The sequence below is a fragment of the Nycticebus coucang genome, chromosome 7 (genome assembly GCF_027406575.1).
Source record: "Nycticebus coucang isolate mNycCou1 chromosome 7, mNycCou1.pri, whole genome shotgun sequence".
NCBI classification, from domain to species: Eukaryota; Metazoa; Chordata; class Mammalia; order Primates; family Lorisidae; genus Nycticebus; species Nycticebus coucang.
In genome coordinates, this window is record NC_069786.1 from 72,323,282 (window position 1) to 72,342,163 (window position 18,882).

The following is an 18,882-nucleotide window of genomic DNA, read 5'->3' on the forward strand; positions in this document are numbered from 1 at the left end:
GTACTCTTTTCTTCACATCCTCATAGAACGTTTTTAATCCCATCTTTCTTATAAAATTCATGGTAAGAAAGTATCTCATTGTGGTTTCAATTTGCAATTCTCTGATTATTAGTGTGACAATGAACATATTTCATATACTTGGGGGCCATTTGTGTGTCTTCTTTTGAAAATTGTCTGTTTGGATCTTTTACTCATGTTAGATTATTTGTAGGTTTTCTTTTAATTTATGTTATTTACTTTTTGCTATTGAGTTGTTTGAGCTCCTCATATATTCTGGTTATTAATTAATTTCTTGTCAGATGGATCGTTTCTAAATATTTTCTCACATTCTGTAGATTGCCTCTTTGATTTATTCCTTTCACTGTGCATAAGCTTTTTAGATTGATGTAATCCCATTTGTCTATTTTTGCTTATTCTGCCTCTGTTTTTGAGGTCTTACACAAAAAATCTTTGCCCAGACCAATGTCGTGGATCATTACCCAAATGTTTTCTTCTAGTAGTTTCATGGTTTCAGGACTCAGATTTACAACTTTAATCTATTTTTATTTGACTTTTGTTTGTGGTGAAAGATAGCAGTCTAGTTAGTTGCATATGTTTATCCAGCTTTCACAGCACCATTTAAGAGGCTGTCCTTTCTCCATTGCATGCTCTTTGTGCCTTTATCAAAAATGCATTGACTATAATATAGTTTATGGATTTATTATCTAGGTTCTCTACTCTGTTCTATTGGTCTCTGTGTCTGTTGTTTTATCAGTACTATGCTAATTTGTTACTATAGCTTTGAAATCAAGTAATGTGATTCCTCCAATTTTGTTCTTTTTGCTCAGAATTTGTGTAGGCTATTTGGGAGTCTTTTATGTTTCCATGTTAATTTTGTGATTGCTTTTTTTAAACTTCTGTGAAGAATATTATTGGTATTTTCATAGAGACTGCATTAAATCTGTAAATTGCTCTGAATGGTATTGATATTTTGACAATATTATTTCTTCTCATCCATGAACATGGAATATCTTTCCATCTTTGGCATCCTCTTAAATTTCTTTCATCAGTGTTTTATAGTTTTCCTTGAATAGATCTTTCACTACTTTAATTAAATTAATTCCTAAGTATTTCATGTTGTTTGTGGTAGTATAAATGAGATTGTTCTCTTAATTTCTTTTATAGATTGTTCACTATTGGGTACATAAACGCAACTGATTTTCCTATGCTGATTTTAAATCCTGCAACTTTACTGAATTTGCTTATCAGCTTTAACAGTTTTCTGGTGGTGTCTTTAGGTTTTTATAAATATAAGATTGTGCCTTCTGCAAACAAGGCTAATTTCACTTTTTCCTTTCCAATTCAAATGTCCTTTCTTTCTTTTTCTGGCCTAATTGATCTGGTCTCATCACTCTCTTCCTTGGCCATCCTATCAGGCCTGAGTCTCACAGGCCTGAACCAGTTCCTTACCTACTTTATCAAATACCTGGCAATGATGTTGGACAGCAAAATGTGTTCATATAAGTTTGTAGATAGAGAACATGTTCTTTGTGATTAGAACTATTACAAACAGGAATTACATATAATTGAGTCATGGAAAAGCCACAAAAAACTAATACAGATGTTGATACTGACCCCAATGCAACAAAGAGGTGCCAGATGAACACAAGATGATCACAGAGGAAGGATGCACAAAGAAAGAAGGGGAAAGGGCTAGACATAGGAAACCACATCAGAGTGGCCTCCATTTATGCTGCTGTGTGTAATTAGACAATTAAAATAACTACTTCTTAAGTAAATATTTCCATAAAACCTTGCATGTACAATAAATTTGCCTGAATTCAAGTCTTCTAACTAGTGAAATTTATTCTCACTTCTATTACACATTGTCATAAATTCTCAATTTGTGAATCAGATCTTGGTATAATTGCTGTCACAAGACAATTCTAGACTAAACTGAGCTCACATGCATTGCTGCATGCTGTGTTGTGATCATTTTTCAAATGTCTATCAGAACCTAGGTTTAGGAAATTATTCTCACATCCATAATAAGCAGTCTTAATATGAACTTAGTTGTGAGATTTCCAAAGAAATATATTAAGGGAACATCAAAAACTATGGTGCCATATTGAGTATAACAAAGGAAGTACTTATTAGAAGACAAAAGCCTTGATTCATTTCTCTTAATTAAAGGAATTAATGAGCTGTGTCTGTCTATATATGTGTGTAGAAAGAGAGGTGGAGAAAATATGTAAATGTGTGCAGGGAGCTTTCATACTACTTTACAAGCTGAGAGAGCTTTAATTTAAACTGCTGGAAGAAAAAAAAAATTACCTGAGCTTCTCACATTCCTCCCTAATTTTTTAAACCCATATCATTCATAAAACTTTCATTCCCTTTCTCTATTTCCTCCCTATATTTTTATTGCTCAGATAAACTTTTCCTTTTTTTGCTTTGATTCTCTCTCGCTTTTGAAACTGAACTAATGTCAACTCTTTCTCAAAAGATTTTGCACATATGGCAATGTTCTGAATTTGGAAATAACTGAACTATTAACTTGAATTAGAAAGCTTTCTGTAATAGTGATTTACTGTAGGTTATTATTCTCAGTTTTGTTTTTATTTTAAAAATTAGAATTTCTGAAAGTAATATATGTCTTTGAAATTCTTAGAAAGTACAGATAAAAAGGTAATCCCTATCTTATAACTGAAATATAATTAGTTAAAACATTGCCATATTTCTAGTTCTCTATATAAATGTATATATACATATGTGCATGTATAGAAACCTATAAAACCATATTGTAGATACTGTGAAATGTTAGATCCACTTTTCTCCTAATATTAAATCATGACCATTTCTCCCATTTTTTAAAATTTCAAAAATATTTTAAATGCATTATTTATATACCTTCCCCCATTCCTGAACATTTTGATCTCCTATTTTTACTAACAATACCGATATCATTAATAAGTCGGTGATGAACCTCATTGTACCATGCGACAGGCTTTGGCCTATAGTGAAAACATGCAAACTCAAAATCGATTCTGAAGAAGAAATTAATGAGATATTAGAGAAAGGAGTGAGAGTGGGCATCTGAGACCTCAGCCTAACTAAGTATGAGAGTAAAAACCTCATTATTATTTGACAACTGCTTTGTGGTCTGTAAAAGGTAAGTTAAAGGATTCCAATCTCTTCCTGATGACCAGATGATACCAAGTAGTAATGACTCTCGAGTTTGCTAATGGCAGTTCATGTGAGAAAAGCTACAGGAAGCAAGTGTGTTCCCACAGAGTACCTCACTCAGACACAGTTTTGGCTTCAGAATATAATTGTGTATCAATTTATAAAGCATATAAGCTAAAAAGGACTAAAAACTTAAAGGAAACTAAGAAAGAGAAAAATAAGGTGTTATAGTGATAGAATATATTTGAAAAATATGTTTTCAAAACTTTCATCATTGTGCTTTAGATTTCTAACATTAAAAGACAAAAGGGAGAAAAATGGGCAGACACTGGAACAAAAAATTAATTTTATGACACCATTGCATAAACATGAGCTTCCTGGGAAGAGACCCTGAGAAACAAAGAATAAGCAGGGGGTAGAAATACAATACAGTAGAACCTTTGTAAGTTGACCACACAAGGGACTGTAATATAGGTCAATATACAAAGGTGGTCATGTGTTTGGTCTATGAGAATTAGGTCAACTTAAGGAGGTGGTTAATGTAAGGTAGTGGTCAACTCTGGAGGTTCTACTGTATAATATCAAATCCAGTATGATACACATGATTCCTTACAATACTCCCACCTTATTTCCAAAATTCACCTTCACTAGCCTGACAAATATTATGCTAGTCTCATGTTTGAAAGCTACCAATGATAAACTATTGGAAGTCTAAAAACACTCAAGACTCATGCACTAAATGCATTTTTTAATACTAATTTTGCTATTGTAGTATTGCTTTTCTTGTACCTGATGATATGGCTTCTGACCATGGGAATACTTTGAAGGATCTTTTTTTTTTTTTTTTTTGTAGAGACAGAGTCTCACTTTATGGCCCTCGGTAGAGTGCCGTGGCCTCACACAGCTCACAGCAACCTCCAACTCCTGGGCTTAAGCGATTCTCTTGCCTCAGCCTCCCGGGTAGCTGGGACTACAGGCGCCCGCCACAATGCCCGGCTATTTTTTTTTGTTGCAGTTCGGCCGGGGCAGGGTTTGAACCCGCCACCCTCGGTATATGGGGCCGGCGCCTTACCGACTGAGCCACAGGCGCTGCCCTGAAGGATCTTTTAATGCCAGAAGAAAGAGTATTTCAGATTCAATTGATTTTTTTACAACATCAATCCAAATATTAGAGTAATTGTAAATAATATCTTTGATAGCTACTCTCCTAGAATAGAGTTACAGAATTCCTTCTCCATTGAGTCATTGTTCCCTCTGAAAATTAGATGAGAACTATATTTTCTCTTCCTGAAGACATCTGCATGCACATATACAAAATTCTGCAGGCAATTTCCAGAGGCCCTTGGACTTCTTGAATCCCTGTTAACAACCTATACCTGAAAAAGTGGAACTTAGAGAGAAATAGTAACCTGTCAGACTGAGAGTTGCAGAGAGAGATAAAGGAACGATGGGAAGTAGAAAAGGAAGTTTCTCATCTTGAACCAAACTTGGCCTAGACATTCCCTTTCACTTTCTTTTCATAGCAGCTCTGTGCACTACATATAAATGAAGATACATATATTCATTTCTTAAACCTCAGGAAACTGAGATTCAGAGAGGTTATACAACTTCCCCCACAAGGTCATATTTGCAGAACGTAGCAGAGCCAAAATGCCAACTTGGTCTCCTAAGTTTAAGTTCAATACTTACTAAGTGAACTTAACTATGTTTTCATCTTGGGACTTTTCAAAGTGAACTGAACTATTAGACTAAATGCATCTACTGTGAGTAGGGTCACGGTCTCTCTCATTCATTTTGTATCTTTATGCCTGGCACATAGAAGGCATTCATTAAAGAAGAAATGATGAATAAATGAACACACTGGGGAAATAATCCCTTAGACAGTGGCAGAAGCCAAATGTAACTGAGAGTTGCCACAACTTAAAGGTCCTTGTCATTACTAAATATTCCTTTAGATAACCACTCAGCACAGACATTAATATATTTTAAAACGCAGATGGGAAAGCTTTTTTGTACTGGAACAGTGTTTACTCCTCTTGAAAAATAATCTATTCATAAAACACAGAGTAGCTTTACATCAGTCTTCTTAATATTATCAGAACATTTAACATCCTTTGTTAGAGAAATATTGTGTCTCATGAAAACTGAACTCATGTTGGAAAAAATATATAAATTATGACTATTTCTAAAGATACACAATTTTACAAATTTTATAACTAAAACAAATGCATTTTTGGTTTTGTTTTTGCAATAATTGCTATGAAGATAAAAACTAAAGCACTATTTCAAGGTAGTAAAGGTAATTGCCGCATTTACTGATCATGTCATGTTGATGTATGACTATGCATCAAAGGTCATCCTTCTGTACTCATACATTATCAAATTTGAAAGCAAAATATTTGATTCTGACCAACCTTTAAACTGCCCACAATATGTGTGGAAAAAAATAGATGGAGGTCTACCTTGGGTTACAAAAAACAAACCCATGTTTCGGAAGCAGGGTGTCAAGAAGCCAGTGGCAAGGTTAGATGTCAGCACCATGAATCTCGTATGGTCTTAGCTTATCAATGAGTTCTAGTACAATGATCACAAGCTAAAATTGCTGTACTAATGAAGACAAAGGTCTAAAAAATTAGGTAGTGCAAGCCCCTTGACAGAGGGCAGTATCTGGTAGACAATAAAGCAGAAATAAGGACATAAATCACTCGTCAGAGATAATAAAACTTATAATGCACAAACTGGATTGTTGACATGCCCATTGAAGGTACTGTTAAACACAGAAGTGTTGGCCACTAGACCTCTTGCTTCTCACGTGGATTGAAGTGGCCCCAAATTCAGCTTCTTTATTGGGAGGCAAGGCAACTCCTTCCCATTCTCTTCTTCCAATTCCAAATACACAGCACTACTCTGTCAGCACACAATAGGGTAGTCTGCTGCCATCCTGACCTAAAATGAGTGCTGGACATTTACATGCTGGCTTCAACTATTACTTACAATTGTTTTCTGGGTAGATAAATGGTTTTTATCAGAATCTACTAAACCATGGACAGCTGCTATTCTTTCCTTTGGTGGTCAGAGTATGAGGGAGAAAGCAGGAAAGAAAACATCCTCACCTTTTATCAGTAGTGATTGTGGTTGTTTTGAAATAAAGACAATATAATGTAATTTCATCAAGCCCAACTACAGGATATTGCCTTATTGAAGAGAAGATCACACAGACATGCAAAAAGAACCCAGGTTTTCAATAATTGAAAGGAAAAAAATGGTGCTGAGAAGGACCAGAGAGAATCTATAACATCCACCCAAAACATGTCTCCAGTGTATCAGTTTTATTCCTCTGCACTCACTTTATTTCATAAAATTCACAGCATCTTATTCTGAAAATTCATATATTCTTTGGCTATATGAACACTCATATTGAGTTTATCCTAGTATTTTTTATTCCTTTTTGTTGTTAGAAAAAAGATTTTTTAAAAAGCAAACCACCACAACTTAATAAACTGTCAACCAGAAGGTAGCAAAACCTTTAGAATTCTTGCTGTAGATAGCGAGGTACTGGTAGCCAGTTTCATTTTTAGGAACACAACAATAACTTGGTTGATTATAATTCATAGAATATACCACACTAGTACACATTTTAATTATACTTGCCATGTACAGTACACATTTCCGTTCAATGGTTTTTTGAGGCAAGTAATCAACTTTAAGGTCTGAGTTCCTATGACCTGTATACTTAAAGAGAAAATATTCTTAAATTATATTGCTTGTGTGTGTGTGTGTGCACATGTGTGTCCAGGTTCTACCAGATACAAATGTCAAAGAAAGCAGCAACTTCATTCAGACAATTTCTAACCTGATGTCAATTATATCACTACCTGGGTCAGAAATCAGATAATAACTAAAAATCACATGAAAACAAAAGAACATTTTAAAATGCCCATTCCATAGATATTCATAGGACCAGAAAGTGTGGAGTATTGGGAGATAAGAATGGGAGTTTGTTAAACAAACCATATTGTTTTATGTACAATTTAGAAACGTTCCCCAAATGGTGTATTTGTGTGAATTGGGAAGAGCTCCTGCACTGTAACCCACCCAGTCATGTGTGCTCTGAGCTCATATGCAGTTCAGTTCACCCATGGTTATTAAGCTTCTCCTACATCAGACACTGGGAGTACAAAATGAATGAGTGTTCCACCCTTCATGTACTCACAGTTGCCGTGTTCTTCTATCTTGAGTTAGTCCCTCTCTCTTTCTAGCACCAATTTCTTTATTTGTAGGCCTCCCAGATAGAAGTAGCACATCAACCACTAGTGCTGACAAAATCAGATCTAAAGCTTAGTCATATGAATCCACTCTCTAACATACACACAAGAAGGCACCATGCCAGGTTTTGTTTTTGTTTTCTTTCATATTATTTTGTTTGAGGAGAGCAGGAGTTGGAAAATAAAAGTTGAGAAAAATGGCCTATCTTTAGTGTTCACAGTCAGATGGAGGAGGTAGCCAGAAGAAAAAGGGTCAGGGGACAGAGAATGACACATACAGTGTATAAAGTACAATGGGAACAAAGAAAACAAGTAACTGCTTAGCAAAGCTGAGGAAGATGTCACTCAGAAGATTACGGATAAAGCTGGGACTTAAAGAAATGAGAATTGAACAAGAATCTCATCAGATAAGGGCAGTGCACATCTCTCAGAAGTGTGAGATACCCATCTGGGGCCAGAGCACAAAGGGGAGTGCTGGGAAATAGACTGGAAAGGTGGATTTTTCATTCTGAAGGACTTCCTTGAAAGCTGCCTGAGGAGACTGCAATACACAAGTGAGTCTTAGAATATTTTTAAAGATTTATGTTTAGAAAGTTCCAATAGCAATGTGGAAAATGGATTTAAAAGGATAGATGAACAAATTAGACTTTGCTTAAACTGTGAGGAACAAGTTACCTGGCTTTTTTCCTACTCAGTAGTTCAAAAAGTTTGAGACTTGCAAAATTCTCCACACTATAAAATTTGCCCTAGGTTGATATCAATATTTGCCATTGTATGTGGTCTATGTATATGTGTATACTACCTATTCAACAGCTATTAAGTGTCTTCTTTATGCTGGACATTGTGAATAAAGCAATGAGCAAAAACAGATAGGGTCCTGCCTTCCATGAGTCTGTAGTTTGGTGCAGGAGATGACATTATGAACCAATTTCAAGGAAAGGATGTGTGGGTGAAAAGTCTGGCAAGTTTTAGGTTAAGTGAAAATCGTACTAAAGGAGTAACATTTGAGTTATCACAAAACCATGAGAAGCCCCAAAAGCCCCAAAAGCCCCTTTGGCTTTTTTTTTTTTTTTTTTTTTTTGGCTGCCAAAGGAGAGAGATCGTAGGTAATGAAAAGAGGAAGGCTTAAAGATCCTACCTTCCGATTCCATTTGCAACAAACTCTATAGTTTAGAGGAATGAATTTAATTTCTTTGATAGTGTTCTGTCTCCTCACACAGCTGTTGTGAGAACTATACGTACCTAGAGCACAGTGCCTGATCAAAAGAAGGAATTCAAAAACTGTTCATTAAATTCCTCATTTTCTTCACCCTTCAAAATTAGACTAAGATAAAAACATTTCTTTTCATGAAAATAAATGATTTTTCCCAGTTTTCCTAAGTCAAATACCAGGAATCTGGTAGAAGTCTTTGGCAGCTGAAAACTTGGCCTCTTCTTACAGAATCCTGGACTAAGAACTTAAAAATTTATAAGGGAGATGTTTGGAGAATACTTTTTAATCTTCCCAGTGTACTTTCAACTTCTATCAAGATTGCTTCCAAAGAAAAAGTAATAAATAACCTCTTAAAAATCTAGAGAAAAATGCATAAAGCAAAAAAAGGTAGGTTTTAAAAAGCATCAAATAATATAGAATTATATAACTGGATAGTATTTTCTTCTGCCACCTTCCATAACTGTTATAAATTAAACTGCATCCAAGGTGGCCATGAAGTTTGTGGCCACAAATGTTATGGCCACCCTGTATAATATGAGGTTTGGAGGGAAAAGAATGGACAATTAAATGGAAGCTAAGTTTTACACCCAGGCAAACTCATAAAGGGCAATTGGAAGATACCTATGATCCAAGAAATTAAGCAATTTTTAAAAAGTCATTTTAAAATAGTATTAAAGGGGGTTTCCTACCTATAGCTAGCGGAGCCTCCTACCCCACCTCCCAGGGGAGGCCGTGGTAGCCACAGCTGGCCTAAAGATGCCTATCCCTGTGCTGCAGCCAGGTTTTTGGCTTGGGCTGGGTTTGAACCCGCCACCACCAGTACATGGGGCCAGCACCCTACTCCTTTGATCCACAGGCACTGCCCAGCATCTGAATATTCTTAAAGTAAAATGCTATGAGACTAGGGGCAGAGACAAGATGGCTGACTAAAGCCAGCTTTCCACAGAAGCTCCCATCCAGAAAGAGAATTAAAGGACAGAAATTTAGCAAGTAACCTGGTGGATTAGAGCTGCACCAAAAGAGAAGGTTGAAGAATGCACATCAACCCCGCTGAGGTGAGCTGAGACCCCAAAGATACAAACAAAAGGTACAGAATCCATCACCAAGTGGACGAGAGTCCCCTCCCCCATGAGAATGGCTCAGAGAACCCCACAAACAAATAAGCAGAGTTCAAAGGTCCTCCCACTACACTCCACAGGAAAGACCCTCTAAAAACTGGACCTACCTCCCCTACTAGAGTGCCACAGCATTCTCCTGCCAGGCATAAAACTGTATAAAACTGTATATATTCTCTACCTGCAATTCTGAGCTCCCAGCACTCCCCTCCACTCTCACTCTGAGGTCTGGAGGTCTGTCCCCCAGGAATCCAGATTCTTGGGTGATTTCTCAAGGGTTATGGACAGGGCCTGGACTGCAGCTGGTCTAGTGCTGATTCTGCAGCATGGGAATGAGGAGAGGACGGTTGGCTGAGAGGGAACCACACAGGAGTGGCGGTGACCCAAGGCGCAGAGCAGCAGCCATTTTTGGCAACAATAAGAGTTCACCCCGAATATTTCAAAGCCACACCCCCTGTCTCTCTGTGCAACCAGAGGAGGCCAGGCATCTTCTCAGGTGGCAACCTCCGCAAAACAGATTTGGGATGGAAACACAGCCCTCATAAGTAAAGGGTTTGCCTGAAGCAGTACCGGCCTAGAAAGAGCACAAGGACTAGAAAACGCATGCACAGTGCCAGCTGACTGTCAGGGTGGGGCTAATCCAGAGGACTGCTTTACTTAGCCTAAGATGCACCCAGCCCTCAGGGTATCGTCAGCCTATAGACAAAGGAGTGCAAGAGGATAAAACTGACATCTAACTGAGCTGCGAATACAAACATTTGCAGCAGCAAAAACAGGGCCTGAGGCGCAGGTTCTGTGAACTCAAAACAGCTTCTCATCTGCAGGGGAATTTAGGGGGGACAGAAACAAATTCCACAAAGTTGTTCTGTTCTGTCAGTAACATCAATCAGGGGTGGGGCTAGAACTGAGTGAACACTCCGCAACCTCCATCAAGCACCCGAGGTTGTCAGGCCTCAACTGTCCCTGCTGGATGGAGGCAGAGAGCAGCAGCCTGGCTGAGCAAATATAGATTTCCTTGTGATTCAGGCAGGTGGAAAACCCCTGGAGTATCTGCTCACTGGAGGCAATGGGGTCACAGCCCTGTGGGGCTATCAGTGACTCAGTGTGACAGAGGTACAAGGTGGGGAAGGAGCCAAAAACTTTCCCGGACTAATCTATTTGTTGGGTGGGTCCTCCTGACATCACAGGGCACCTGAGCAAGTCATACTTGAGTTGTCAGCAGACCCCTGTGATCTAGTTGCCAGAGACCTTTTAAACTCTACCACCTGAGACAGGCACTGACTAAGATAATTGATTTGGACCTTTTAAACTGAGCCAATTGCCTGAGGACTATCCAAGTGGTGCCCTGGGTGTGTGGGTGTAGGAAAGTTTGATTTTCCTTTTGCTATTGTTACCTGTGGGGGGAGAAGTGACTTAATTGCTGGTATTTCTCCACAGCTGAGACTTCAACCCAGAGTAACTGTTTCACTAGAGTCGGACAGAGACAAGCTAAAAAACAAGAGAGAACCACTTAGCCCCACCATACTAAAAAGATCCCCAGGTTCTCAGGCCGTAGCACTGTATGGGTCCTTGACAAAGCTCCAGGGGAAAAGTCAAATGGTGTAAAATAATCATGGGGCAGAATCAGTGGAAATACTGGCAACATGAATAACCAGAATAGATCACACACACACACACCCCCAAGGAAAGATACGGCAGATGTACCTGAAGATCTCATTCATAAAGAGCTGGCCAAGATGTCAGAAATTGAATACAGAATTTGGATTGCAAACAAGATTATTAAATGGAGGAGAATTTGGAGTTAGAAATTCGAGGAGCAATTTAAAAGTTGGAATTAGAAATTCAAAAGTTGTCTCAAGAATTTAACGAATTTAAAGACAAAACCACCAAAGATTTTGACACACTGAAGCAAGAATTTCCAGCCCTCAAAGATCTGAAAAACATAGTAGAATACCTCAGTAACAGAGTGAGGCAAGCAGAAGAAAGAATTTCTGACATTGAAGACAAAGCTTTTGAATGCTCCCAAACTCTCAAAGAGGAAGAGAAATGGAAAGCAAAAATGGACATTTCTCTCAGAGAGCTCTGGGATAATTCGAAGAAGGCTAATATCTGCCTCAATGGAATCCCTGAAAGTGATGAAGTGGCCTCACAAGGCAAAGAAGCTGTTCTCCATGAAATTATGAAAGAGAATTTTCCAGACATGCCAAGAGATTCTAAAATTCAGATAGCAGACAGTTTCAGAACCCCAGCATGACTCAATCTGAACAAGACATCCCCCAGGCATATCATAATTAACTTCACTGAAGTTAATATGAAGGAGAAAATTCTGAAAGCAGCCAGACATAAGAAACCCATTACCTACAAAGGGAAGAATATTAGAATGACTGCAGATCTCTTTGCTGAAAATTTTCAAGCCAGGAGAGGGTGGTCATTGACTTTTAATCTCCTAAAACAAAATAACTTTCAACCCCAGATCCTGTATCCAGCCAAACTGAGTTGCATTTATGATGGAGAAAGGAAGTGTTTTAATGACATTCATATTTGAAGAAATTTGCCATAACCAAGCCAGCTCTTCAGGATATTCTCAGACCTATCCTCCACAATGACCAGCCCAATCCTCTACCACAAAACTAAACTCAGTCAGAATCAAACTCCAATGTCCACAGTGGTGAAAGGATTAAAAATGTCCACTGGACTTTCGAAAAACTCGATACCCAAAATTTTACCAGACTTATCAATATTCTCCATTAATGTGAATGGCTTAAATGTCCTCTAAAGAGGCACAAGTTAGCTGACCAGATACAAAAACTCAGGCCAGATACTGGCTGCATACAAGAGTCACATCTTACCATAAAAGATAAATATAGATTCATAGTAAAAGGATGGTCATCCATATTTCAGGCAAATGGTAACCAGAAAAAGGCAGGTGTTGCAGTTCTATTTGCAGACACAATAGGTTTTAAACCAACAAAAGTAAGGAAGGATAAGAATGATCACTTCATATTTGTTAAGGGTAATACACAATATGATGAGATTTCAATTATTAATATTCATGCACCCAACCAGAATGTGACTCAATTTATAAGAGAAACCCTAACAGACATGAGCAACTTGATTTCCTCTAGCTCCATAATAGTCAGAGATTTCAACACTCCTCTGGTAGTGTTGGATAGATCCTCCAATAAGAAGCTGAAAAAAGAACTTTTTAGATTTAAACCTAACCATCTAACATTTGGATTTAGCAGACATCTACAGAACATTTCATTCCAACAAAACTGAATACACATACTTCTCATCAGCCCATGGAACATACTCCAAAATCAATCACATCTTACCTGACAAGTCTAACCTCAGTAAATTTAAAGGAATAGAAATTATTCCTTCCATCTTCTTAGACCATCATGGAATAAAAGTTGAACTCAGTAACAACACAAATCTGCATACTTATACAAAAACATGGAAGTTAAATCACCTTATAAAGAATGACAGCTGGGTCAGAGATGAGATGAAGAAGGAAATTGCCAAATGTTTGGAATAAATGACAATGAAGACATGAATTATCAGAACCTCTGGGACACTACAAAGGCAGTCCTAAGAGGGAAATTTGTAGCACTGCATGCATTCCTCAAGAGAACAGAAAAAGAGAAACTTAACAACTTAATGGGACATCTCAAGCAACTGGAAAAGGAAGAACAATCGAACCCCAAACTCAGTAGAAGAAAAGAAATAACCAAAATTAGAGCAGAATTATATGATATTGAAAACAAAGGAATTATACAACAGATCAATAAATCAAAAAGTTGGTTTTTTGAAAAGATCAATAACATCAAGATAAAACTTTGGCTAACCTAACCAGAAAAAAAAGAGTAAAATCTCTAACTTCATCAATCTTAAATGCCAAAGACGAAATAACAACAGACTCCTCAGAAATTCAAAAAATCCTTAATGAATGTTACAAGAAACTTTATTCTCAGAAATATGAAAATCTGAAGGAAATTAACCGATACTTGGAAGCACGTCACCTTCCAAGACCTAGCCAGAATCAAGTGGAAATGTTGAACAGGGCAATATCAAGTTCTGAAATAGCATCAACTATACAAAATCTCCCTAAAACGAAATGCCCGGGACCAGATGGCTTCACATCAGAATTCTACCAAACCTTTAAAAAGGAACTAGTACCTATATTACTCTACCTGTTCCAAAATATAGAAAAAGAAGTAAGACTACTCAATACATTCTATAAAGTAAACATCACCGTGATCACCAAACCAGGAAAAGACATAACAAGAAAAGAAAATTATAGACCAATATCACTAATGAATATAGATGCAAAAATATTCAACAAGATCATAACAAACAGAATCCAACAACACATCAAACAAATTATACATCATGACCAACTCGGTTTTATTCCAGGGTCTCAAGGCTGGTTCAATATACGTAAATGTATAAGTACATACAATTCAGCACATAAACAAGTTAAAAAACAAAGACCATATGATTCTCTCAATTGATGCAGAAAAAGCTTTTGATAATATCCAGCATCCCTTCATGATCAGAACGCTTAAGAAAATTGGTATAGAAGGGACATTTCTTAACCTAATAGAGGCCATCTACAGCAAACCCACAGCCAATATCGTATTGAATGGAGTTAAACTGAAATCATTTCCAGTCAGATCAGGAACTAGACAAGGCTGCCCATTGTCTCCACTGCTCTTTAACATTGTAATGGAAGTTTTAGCCATCACAATTAGGGAAGAAAAGGAGATCAAGGGTATCCATATAGGGTCAGAAGAGATCAAACATTCACTCTTCACAGATGATATGATTGTATATCTGGAAAACATCAGGGATTCTACTACAAAACTCTTAGAAGTGATCAAGGAATACAGCAGCATCTCAGGTTACAAAATCAACACTCATGAATTGATAGTGTTTATATATAGCAACAATAGTCAAGCTGAAAAAACAGTTAAGGACTCTATTCCATTTACAGTACTGCCAAAAAACATGAAATATTTGAGAGTTTAACAAAGGATATGAAAGATCTCTCTAAAGAGAACTATGAAACTCTAAGAAAAAAATAGCTGAAAATGTTAACAAATGGAAAAACATACCATGCTCATGGCTGGGAAGAATCAACATTGTTAAAATGTCCATACTACCCAAAGCAATATACAATTTTAATGCAATCCCTATTAAAGCTCCACAGTCATAGTTTAAAGATGTTGAAAAAATAATACTTTGTTTTATATGCAATCAGAAAAAAACTGAAATAGTCAAGACATTACTCAGAAATAAAAACAAAGGAGGAGGAATCACACTACTGGATCTCAGACTATACTATAAATCGATTGTGATCAAAACAGCATGGTACTGGCACAAAAACAGAGAGTTAGATATATGGAACAGAACAGAGAACCACGAGATTAACCCAGCTACTTAATGTTATTTGATTTTTGACAAGCCAATTAAAAACATTCAGTGGGGAAAAGATTCCCTATTTAACAAATGGTGCTAGGTGAACTGGCTGGCAACCTGTAGAAGACTGAAACAAACTCAACCCACACCTTTCACCATTAACTAAGATTGACTCTCACTGGAGTAAAGATTTAAACTTAAGACACGAAACTATAAAAATACTAAAAGAGAGTGCAGGGAAAACCCTTGAAGAAATCAGTCTGGGCGAGTATTTTATGAGGAAGACCCCCTGGGCAATCGAAGCATCTTCAAAAATACACTACCTGATCAAACTAAAAAGCTTTTGCACAGCCAAGAACACAGTAAGTAAAGCAAGCAGACAGCTCTCAGAATGGGAGAAGATATTTGCAGGTTATGTCTCTGACAAAGGTTTAATAACCAGAATCCACAGAGAACTCAAACATATATGCAAGAAAAAAACAAATGATCTCATCGCAGGCTGGGCAAGGGACTTGAAGAGAAACTTCTCTGAAGAAGACAGGCGCACGGTGCACAGACATATGAAACAATACTCATCATCCTTAATCAACAGAGAAATGCAAATCAAAACTACTTTGAGATATCATCTAACTCCAGTAAGATTAGCCCATATCACAAAATCCCAAGACCAGAGATATTGGCATGGATGTGGAGAAAAGGGAACATTTCTACACTGCTGGTGGGAATGCAAATTAATACATTCCTTTTAGAAAAATATTTGGAGAACACTTAGGTATCTAAAAATAGATCTGCCATTCAATCCTATAATTCCTCTACTAGGTATATACCCAGAAGAACAAAAATCACAATATAACAAAGACATCTGTACCAGAATTTTTATTGCAGTCCAATTCATAATTGCTAAGTCATGGAAAAAGCCCAAGTGCCCATCCATCCACGAATGGATTAATAAATTGTCATATATGTACACCATGGACTATTATGCAGCCTTAAAGAAAGATGGAGACTTTACCTCTTTCATGTTTACATGGATGGAGCTGGAACATATTCCTCTTAGTAAAGTATCTCAAGAATGGAAAATAAAAGTATCCAATGTACTCAGACCTACTATGAAACTAATTTATGGCTTTCATATGAAAGCTATTACCCGGTTATAATCTAAGAATATGGGGAAGGGGTAGAGGGAGGAGAAGGAGGGCAGAGGATGTGTGGAGGGAGGGTGATTGGTGGGATTACACCTGCAGTGCATCTTACAAGGGTACAGGTGAAACTTAGTAAATGTAGAATATAAATGTCTTGACAAGCTCACCCAAGTTTTGTTCTCTCCTCTTCAGACATCATGTCCTTCACTATACGTTCCACCACTTTCTCCAGCAATTACCGGTCCCTGGGCTCAACCTAGGCACCCAGCTACAGTGTTTGGCCTGCCAGCAGCACAGCCAGCATCTATGCAGGCAACAGGGGCTCAGGCTCCCAGATCTCTGTGTCCCGCTCCACCAGCTTCTGGGGCGGCTGGGAATGGCTGGGGGTCTAGCAGGAATAGGGGGCATCCAGACAGTGAAGGACACCATGCAAAAACTGAACAACCGCCTGGCCTCCTATCTGGACAGAGTGAGGAACCTGGAGACCAATAATCGGAGGCTGGAGAGCAAAATCTGGGAATACCTGGAGAAGAAGGGGCCCCAGGTCAGAGACTGGGCACATTACTTCAAGACCATTGAGGACCTGAGGACCTAGATCTTTGCAAATTCTGTGGACAATGCCCGCATTGTTCTGCAGATTGACAATGCTCGTCTTGTTGCTGATGACTTTAGAGTCAAGTATGAGACAGAATGGGCCATGTGCCAATCTGTGGAGAGCGACATCCATGGGCTCTGCAAGGTCATTGATGACACCAATATCACTCAACTGTAGCTGGAGTCAGAGATTGAGGCTATCAAGGAGGAGCTGCTCTTCCTGAAGAAGAACCACGAGGAGGAAGTAAAAGTCCTACTTGCCCAGATTTCCAGCTCTGGGTTGACTGTGGAGGTAGATGCTCCCAAATCTCAGGACCTGAGCAAGATCATGGCAGACACGCGGGCCCAGTATGATGAGCTGGCTTGGAAGAACCAAGAAGAGCTGGCCAAGACCTCGTCCCAGCAGATTGAGGAGAGAACCTCAGTGGTCACCTCACAGTTTGCTGAGGTCGGAGCTGCTAAGACAATGCTCACAGAGCTGACACGTACGGTCCAGTCCTTGGAGATCAAACTGGACTCCATAAGAAATCAGAAGTCCAGGTTGGAGGACAGCCTGAGGGAGGTGGAAGCCCGCTAGACCTTGCAGATGGAACAACTTAATGGGGTCCTGCTGCATTTGGAGTCAGAGCTCGCACAGACCCAGGCAGAGGGGCAGAGCCAGGCCCAGGATTATGAGGCACTGCTGAACATCAAGGTCAAGCTAGAGGCTGAAATCACCACCTACCACCGCCTGCTGGAAGACGGGGAGGACTTCAATCTTGGTGATGCACTGGACAGCAGCAACTCCATGCAAACCATCCAAAAGACCACCACCCGCGGGATAGTGGATGGCAAAGTGGTGTCTGAGACCAACGACACCAAGTTCTGAGACACTGAGGCAGTACAGAAGCATGCCCTTATGGCAATAAAGAGTTCAGAGGTCACTGGACAAAAATAATAATAATAATAATAATAATATAAATGTCTTAACACAATAACTAAGAAAATGCCAGGAAGCCTATGTTAACCAGTGTGATGAAAATGTGTCAAATGGTCTATAAAAGCAGTGTATGGTGCCCCATGATCACATTAATGTACACAGCTATGATTTAATTAAAATAATAATAATAATAAAATAGTATTAAAATAGAAATTGTGAGAACAATCCAAGATGGCGGCTGAGTAACAGCTTCCCTGCAACAGGGCATGGTGAGTCTCGGGAGATAAGACTCTAGGCATCTCTGGCTGGTAAGATCTGCCTATAATCATCCCTTTGAGGATACAGGGAGTCAGCAAGGGACTTCCGGACCCCAAGAGGAGGACAAAAACAGTGGAAAACTGGCAAGTGGTTGCGTGTGCTAGATCAACCTAATCCCGCCTGCAGCTGTAAGTACAAGCAGCAGTGAGACTGCAAACTGGAAAGGCCATACCTGTGAACTGTTTCAGTGTTTTTGGACTTGGCACTCAGTTGAACTGCCTTTGGGGAGAGCTTGAGCCGGAGTGCAGAGAACTTTGGGCATTGTCTAGGGACCCAGACTGAGCTGCTTAGCTGGATGGAGCTAGTAGTGTTTGGCTCTGGGCCGCAGGAAGCCATTGTGAGAGAACTGCCCTGGCAAGCACCATCCTCAGGGTCGCAGAGCAAGGATCAAGCGGGAGCTAGTAACCTAGTGACTGAGCAGCCTAAAAGCGGGAACTGAGCTGCCTTAAAGCCTAAACCCTCAGGGGCAGAGTGAGACCGGTTTTGGCACACTGGAGCCTCGGGCTGTTGCCCTGGGTAGAGTGCCATGGCATCACAGCTCATAGCAACCTCAAACTCCTGGGCTTGGAGCCACCCAGACCTCCATAAGAGCTGCGCTGCGACCCCCAACCCACGACCGGTGCACACCGGGCCTCTGCATGCCCTGACCAGAAACTGCGGGAGTCGCGCAACCCTGCGTCCTCCCTCCTGTACCCTCCCTGCATCCACATCAGCCCAGTCATCTGGCCAG

The 18,882-nt window shown here is 39.1% G+C and overlaps 1 pseudogene; it reads left to right on the forward strand.

Moving 5' to 3' along the window:
• Nucleotides 1–16,518: 16,518 nt before the first annotated feature.
• LOC128589727 (keratin, type I cytoskeletal 18-like) lies at nucleotides 16,519–17,783 on the forward strand (annotated as a pseudogene).
• The last annotated feature ends 1,099 nt before the right edge of the window (nucleotides 17,784–18,882 follow it).